The following is a 7331-nucleotide window of genomic DNA, read 5'->3' as shown; positions in this document are numbered from 1 at the left end:
AAGATTAGGAAGGGGGTTAAAATTTTACTTGCTTACATCCTCCCAGATGAATATCATAGGTAACACTTGAAATGTAACCAAATTTCATAACACATGACGAGGGATCAAAAAGTTAGATACACAAGTTTTTACTCATAACCGAAAGAAAAATAAAAGTTCATACAAGTAACAAGAGGATGATAACACTTCCTTACTTAATTTCCATGGAAAAAAGGCTACCTTCAATCATAACCAGAAAAAAAATTAAAGTCCATAACAATAGAAAAAGGGGAGGAACAGCAGTAGTAATAAATAACAAGAAAAATTAACAATGAAACATACAATCCAACACAAAGAAAAATTAATAATGAAACACACTTATTGAAAAACTAAAATAATATCAGTTTTTAGTCACGTGCAAACGACTCTAGAAGTAAAACTGTCGGTCGGTCCGTCGGTAACACTTTTGTGCTTGGCCTTTTTGGTTAAGATCAAAGGTCTGTTGTTAATAGATGCTATTCTTAGCTGTTTAAGCTTTTCTTGGCTTTTTAGCCAAGATCAAAGTGTAGTATCTGTTCCGGCAGATACTGCACTTAAGATAATTTGTACCAGTCAATGGAGGGGAAACTCTCTATACTGGGACAATTATTATTTTTGGTAACCAGAGTGACCCCTTTTAGGGGAGCTGGTTTTTACCTCACATTAAAAACGGCCTTGTGCCTAATTTGCTCAGTGGGGGAGCAAATAAATACCATCTGTTTCGGCAGATACTGCAAGCAAAGACCATATGTGGGGGCAATCCCACATATAAAACCTTGGTCAATGTATGGACAACCCTTCATACCAGTTGTCACTATTCAGCTCCCCTACTCCCCAGGGAGCTGGTCCCCATTTCCCCTTCACTCCTCTCATTAAAAATTGGCCTTGTGCCTAATTTGCTTGGTGGGGGAGCAAATAAATACCCTTTTCTTGGCCTTTTGGCCAAGATCAAAGTGTAGTATCTGTTCTTACTACATGCTGTACTTATGTTTGTAACTTTTGCCACATAATATAACGTTTCAACTTCCCTAAATCAAATAATTTTGTGATATAAAGTGGGGGATAACTTTTCTGTATTAATATTATGTAAAATGATCACCCATTTTACAACCAGTCAATCTCAAAGCCATTCAAGTCATTCTCCAGATCATTCAATCTTTTTTTGAAAGATTCCAGTTATTTTTTAAGCATTCAAGTCATTCAATTCATCCTTAAGTTCATTAAAGTCATTCTAAGTCATTTACTTTTTATTTATTTAAGTCATTTCAGCCCATTTTTCGGTCATTTTTGTTTATCTTTAAGAATTTCTTGTCAATCCTACATTCATGCATTCATTCATTACACGAGAGCACGCAACTAATAGCTATCGGCCTTGTTTTTTAAACTTTCAAAATACCTGGATTAAACAACTTTTCAGATGGGTCTTACCAGCTGAAATAAATTATGAAAGAAATTAGAGTTATAATACTCAGATTTTATTTAAATGCTGCATATATCATTCAACTATCCAAAAACACATGTTCTTGTAATATAACGTGCATGGTGCTCATGTGAGAAAATCAGAAGCAGCTGTAGGATAGCTGACTAGTGAAAAAATAAGCAGCCACCGTCTGTGCACATGACAAATGCAGAATATTCACTTAGGAAAATCCATTAATAATAATTCAAATGTTTTCATCTATCACAATTAATTTCTCCCGAAATACAAAATAGTTAAATTTTATATCGTCTTCACTTTTTAAAACAGAATTAAAGTTAAAGTGTACTATCACAATCCAGTAAGTAAATATTCGACAAGTGTTATTTTTACAATGTTTGCATAATAAATAACACTCAAGATGAGAACATTAGTCTTAATAATCTAAATAATACAAAGAATCATTCCTCATCTAAAAATATCAGAATCGTAATATTGTAATTTGTTTAAGAATCATTATTTTTTTAAATTTAGTCAACACTATTTATAAGGTTTGTTGTTTTGCTTAATGTCTAAAATCTTTCCACCCCTTCCCCAAATCCTTTACAATGACGACTTTTATGTTTTCGAGGATGCTGAAAACAAATATATACTTTTAAAATCGGTGCAGAGAAATAGTTTTCATGATATGAAAAATTTACTTTTTCAAAAAGTGAGGGATCATATTCAAATATAAATTAAACATAAAATAATCACCCACTTTATGGCCACTTAGGAAGGGGATAATTTTTTGTTTTTTTGAGCGAAAAATCTTTTTGTTTTTGTTTTCTTTTTCTGATTTCCTCTTTCAATAAAGAGACGAAGGTATTAAAGAACAAAAATAAAGTATAATCTGTATACAGATATGTGTCATTCCTTATGTTATCAGTGATGACCATTTTTGTATGTGCAAGTGCACACATATTTACCACAAACAAGCAGTTTTCCAAATATTAAGCAATGTAATTCCTTATGTTATCGATGGTGGCCAATTCTGTACGTGCAAGTGCATACTTAATTGGTCACCACTGATAACAAACAATTACATTTTTTTATATCCAGATACTTACTTGTTTGCAGCAAATTTTAAAGTGATATTCGTTTTCAGCATACCCAAAAACCTATCGAAGTTGTAAGGTTAAATATGATTGTTCAGCTGGAAAGTAAATAACAATTTACCAAAACGGCTTTCAGGCAGGCCTACAAAACATAAAAAAAATTATCACCATGTGGTTAGAAAATGGGTGCTTATTTTACATAAAATTTATACGGAAAACTGATCCCCACTATTTGAACAAGTAATTTTCTCATATCATGAAAAATAATTCTCTGTGCGACTTTTGAAGCACACCCGAAATATAAAATAATTTGCTGAAAAAAAAATTAAAAACAAGACATTTTTTTTTTTACTTTAAACTTGTGAAACAGTTAAAAACATTTAAAATCTATAAAATTATTTTTTATTTTGTAAACGATAAAGAAATTGTTTTTTATGTTAAAGTCAGTATTGAAAACAAAAACAATTCACAGCGAAAAATTTTCAACAAAAAATCTCATTTTCATTATTCGCTTAGTTACATTTTTAACGTATTCTACACATGCGCAAAAATCGATACTAAATTCATGTAGTAATTCTTAGGTTTTTGTTTTATACTCTGCTTTCGATGAACTTTATCTGCTTTTATAAAGGAAACGATTTTTCAAATGTGATTTTACAAGCTCAAGTTAACATTCAAGATGGCGAACAGAAGAGCAAGTTCGTAGAAAACAAAATTGAAGAGGTAAAAGAAAAAATGAAATCATTTCGAAATAGAGCCGATCTATTTGGTGAATATCACGGATAAAATCTATATATTAATTTGCTTGTCCGTACGGTGTCACGTCATCATCATCGCAAACATTAATTAATGTGAATTATCTCCATTTATTGTTCAATCTTTATCAGTTAAAAATCATTAACCCTTTTATTTCCCAAAAGTTACCGAACAAAAAAAAAATAATAATAATAACTGTCTATTTATGGTTCCGGATTATTTTAAAGACAGTTATGCATAGAAGGTATCGTTCCAGTTTAAATAGTATAGTATTTTACTTACATTTTTAACGATGTCTTGTTTATTATTGTAGGAACGCTTATTCTATTTTATTCAATAATAAATATATTTTTACATTTAAGGCTACAAGTACGTTTTTTTTTACTGTGCCACTTTATGTTTTTTTATTTACTTTTGAGTGAGCCTTACACAACAAAAAATGTTTAGAAATACATGTTACAAAAGTCAAGAATGACTTTATTAAATAAATCACCAAAGTCAACATTCGCAAATACAGAGTCAAAAAATATTTTACGTCTTTTTCTCTTTTGTTTTTGTTTTACGGCATATCAATCCTTTTTCGTGTTATTTAATGCCGAATCGAGTAATTTTGTAACATCTATACAGCTTCACGTTGTTTACATAGTTATTACTTATCTTTTGTTTGTGTTATTTTGCTTCTTTTACAGGTATTCATCTTCTAATGCCCACCGACAGGGCATACATATTTAAATACTATAAAAAATGGACACAACAATTTTTTTTAATATGAAATAAAACAGTGTTTCATTACCTACGATTTAATTTATTTAAAGAAATATTTATTTCCTATTTAAAGATTTTAAGTATATTTTATTTAACTGAAGAAATATTTATTGTTCATACATATATTTTTTCCATTATTTTAGGTGAAGTTTCGGTAAATATCCAGATACGCTACTACAGAACACCGACCACTCTAATTTCTTTTTTTTTATAGGTAATTGAGGTCGCTGACAACGAATCTGATAGTCAAATTTGGGGCAAATTTACCGTTTGCATGGTATTAACCCCCGAACCCACGAATAACTTTCCACCATTTTGAAGCTTCCGTTTACGCTACGCGGGCGCTGCAGCATGAACGACGGCTTGCTTATGCTTCACCTAGCAAACTGCCTTCTCACATGGCGCACCAATCAAAAAATTACGGACTGACATTTTTTTAATGACTTACAGTTAAAGAAAAGTACAAATTGGGGGACTTTTTTTTGTCTCACGTAGTTTTTAATGTGGTTTACAAAAACATAAGCACCAAACATCTTTATGGTTTTCATTCTTTTTATTTGCGGGGAGGGATTCAATTATAGAACTTATGTGGCTTAATAGGTGCTTTTGCAATTTAGTTAAACGTTTTTCCGTAAGTAACGCACCGACATTTACCAATTAGAACACCATTTAACATTTTCCGAAGATTCTACTGTGTACATTGGGGGCGCGAGCGGGGAGGGGGCGGATGTGATGTTGGGGCGCGCGTGCCCCAACATCACATCCGCCCCCCCCGCTCGCGCCCCCAATGTACACAGTAGAATCTTCGGAAAATGTTAAATGGTGTTCTAATTGGTAAATGTCGGTGCGTTACTTTTTGAAAATTTGAAAATTCTATGTTCCAGGTAAAAAAAAAAAACAACAGATAAATTACCCCCCTCCCTACTCCAAGTTGGAGTGCTTTCCTTTTCTGGTTTTATTTCTTTTTCAGCTAATTTTAAATTTTCCACCCAAAAAGTGCTATAATGTATTTTTGAAAATTAGAAAATTCTATGTCCTGGAAAAAAAAAATCTCCTCCCCCCAACGTAGTTTGCTTGATGAAGCCGTCATTTATGCTACAACGTGCATGCGCGTAGCATAAACGGAAGCTGCAAAATGGTGGAAAGTAGTTCGTGGGTTCAGGGGTAAATACCATGCAAACGATAAATTTGCCCCAGGTTTGACTATCAGATTCGTTGTCAGCGACCTCAATTACCTATAAAAAACAAATTAGAGTGGTCGGTGTTCTGTAGTAGCGTATCTGGATATTTACCTTTTTTTTCTTATTTTAAAATAAATTATAAAAAAAGATACAAGACAATTAAATTTTTCTTCATTAAATCGCTATTTAGGTGAAGGTTCAAAATAGTTAACCCTTCTCCCCATAACCGTTTTTTTATGCAGTAAAATACTTTGTTTCAATAATTATGGCTTAAATAAATATTTATTCCATATTTAAAGATTTACAGTATATTTTATTTAACTGAGGGAAATATTTATTGTTCATACATATATTTTCCCTTATTTTTTTTACATTGTTAGGTGAAGTTTCAGAATATATAACCCCCCTCCTCATGTTAAGAATGGCTTTCAGCATGATTCTTACAATAGTGCTATCAAAGTATTGATTTTTCTTATTTAACAAAAATTATAAAAAAGATACAAGAACATTTTAAACATTTTTTTCGTTAAATCGTTATTTAGGTGAAGGTTTAGAATAGTCAAACCCTCTCCCCTTATTAAGAATGGCATTTTATTATTTCAGCATGATGCTTACATTTTTCTTAATATAAAAAAAAAAGATACAAGAAAATGTTAAGCTTTTTTTTAAATTAAAATGTTAGATCAAAGTTCGGAATAACTTACTTTATAGCCAATTAGCCAGCTTACTTAACTATATAACATTGACAATAAATTTGATAGGTATAACCTACCTCACATCATTTTGATTATCGAAAAATCCAAATTTAACTGTACTTTGTAAGATTTACAGAAACACTTCATTTTCTATGCATGTAATACACAAAAGTCTGAATATTATAACAGATTACAATGTTTTTATGGAAAAAACTTTTGTACAGAAAATTCAAAGTGTTCTATTTATATTATCAGGAAGTTGTGATGCATTAATTGAAATCTATATCAATAATTCGGCTTAAAAAATATTTGTGAATTTCCAAATCTTCATTGAATAAAATTCAAAATGAATAGAAAAGTCTATCGCATATGTAAAAGTTGACAGTTGCTTATTTAACTTCATTAAAAGCCATCAAAGTCAACTAAGAGCTGCTCAATATTCTGGCTTAATGGATCATTTAGCAAGGAATGAAGATGGTTATTCTGGTGTACCAGTTATTCTACCATCTACATTTACAGGAAGTCCTAGGAATCTACAACAGCTTTATCAAGATGCAATGGCAGTTTTCTGTGACCTATTCATTCCTCACACATGTAATCCAAAATGTCCTGAAATGTTAAATAAATTGGGGTCATCAGAACTTACACAAAATCGATGTCAGCAATGTCACACAGTTTTTTAAATTCACAATCTGACCCCCAAGAACCGGCTGACTGACCACTATTCTCACTCCAAGCAGCTGATCGACGTCCCTGTCATCGCCTCAATCATCACCAGCACTTCCTGACAATATCAACAGCATCAGTTACGAGCGCATTGACCTTCAATAAAAGGTTTAAACTAAAGTTCTTTGTTTGTTCTACTTGCTTCCATACGTTCATTTTTATAAGGAATTTCTTACTGATGTGTTTTAAAAGATTTTAACTACCGTGGAATTTCCACGGGTCCTGCTGGTTAGTATTATTTTATTTAACATTTTAATATTTACATGAGAGAGAACAGATTACAAATTTCATCTGTATTAATTCTCTAATTCTTTGCATGGTATGTGCAATTTAATGGCGTAAACTGATAGGCAAACATAGTTTAGAAAGTCGGTTAAACATTTTTATAGATTTCTGATTATTTCTTGATCGTATTTGAAAGATTAAAGTCTTAAGTGAATCTCTATATGGGGAAAAATTACACGTGAAAAAAGTTTATAATGAAAAAGTTGTCAAAACACAAATATATAACAAATAAATGTTATCAAAGGCAAGATAAGTTATTTTTCTACCTAACTATATATGTTTTCAGTGTTTTTATTTAATGTAACATGTTTATTCAACTCGAAAAACATACTGTGTTCACCGATGTATTGGAAAATTCAAAATGGCGCCCGACTCTCTCTTTAACACGGTA

General features: G+C 31.4%; 2 pseudogenes; both read left to right on the top strand.

Moving 5' to 3' along the window:
- Positions 1-511: 511 nt before the first annotated feature.
- LOC145271800 (U2 spliceosomal RNA) lies at positions 512-724 on the top strand (annotated as a pseudogene).
- A 215-nt stretch (positions 725-939) lies between these two features.
- LOC145271754 (U2 spliceosomal RNA) lies at positions 940-1089 on the top strand (annotated as a pseudogene).
- The last annotated feature ends 6242 nt before the right edge of the window (positions 1090-7331 follow it).

This window comes from Euprymna scolopes, chromosome 46 (assembly GCF_053919585.1).
Source record: "Euprymna scolopes isolate OS-2025 chromosome 46, ASM5391958v1, whole genome shotgun sequence".
NCBI lineage: Eukaryota > Metazoa > Mollusca > Cephalopoda > Sepiida > Sepiolidae > Euprymna > Euprymna scolopes.
Note: the sequence above shows the minus strand (reverse complement) of the source record. Positions and strands in the feature narration are given on the sequence as shown.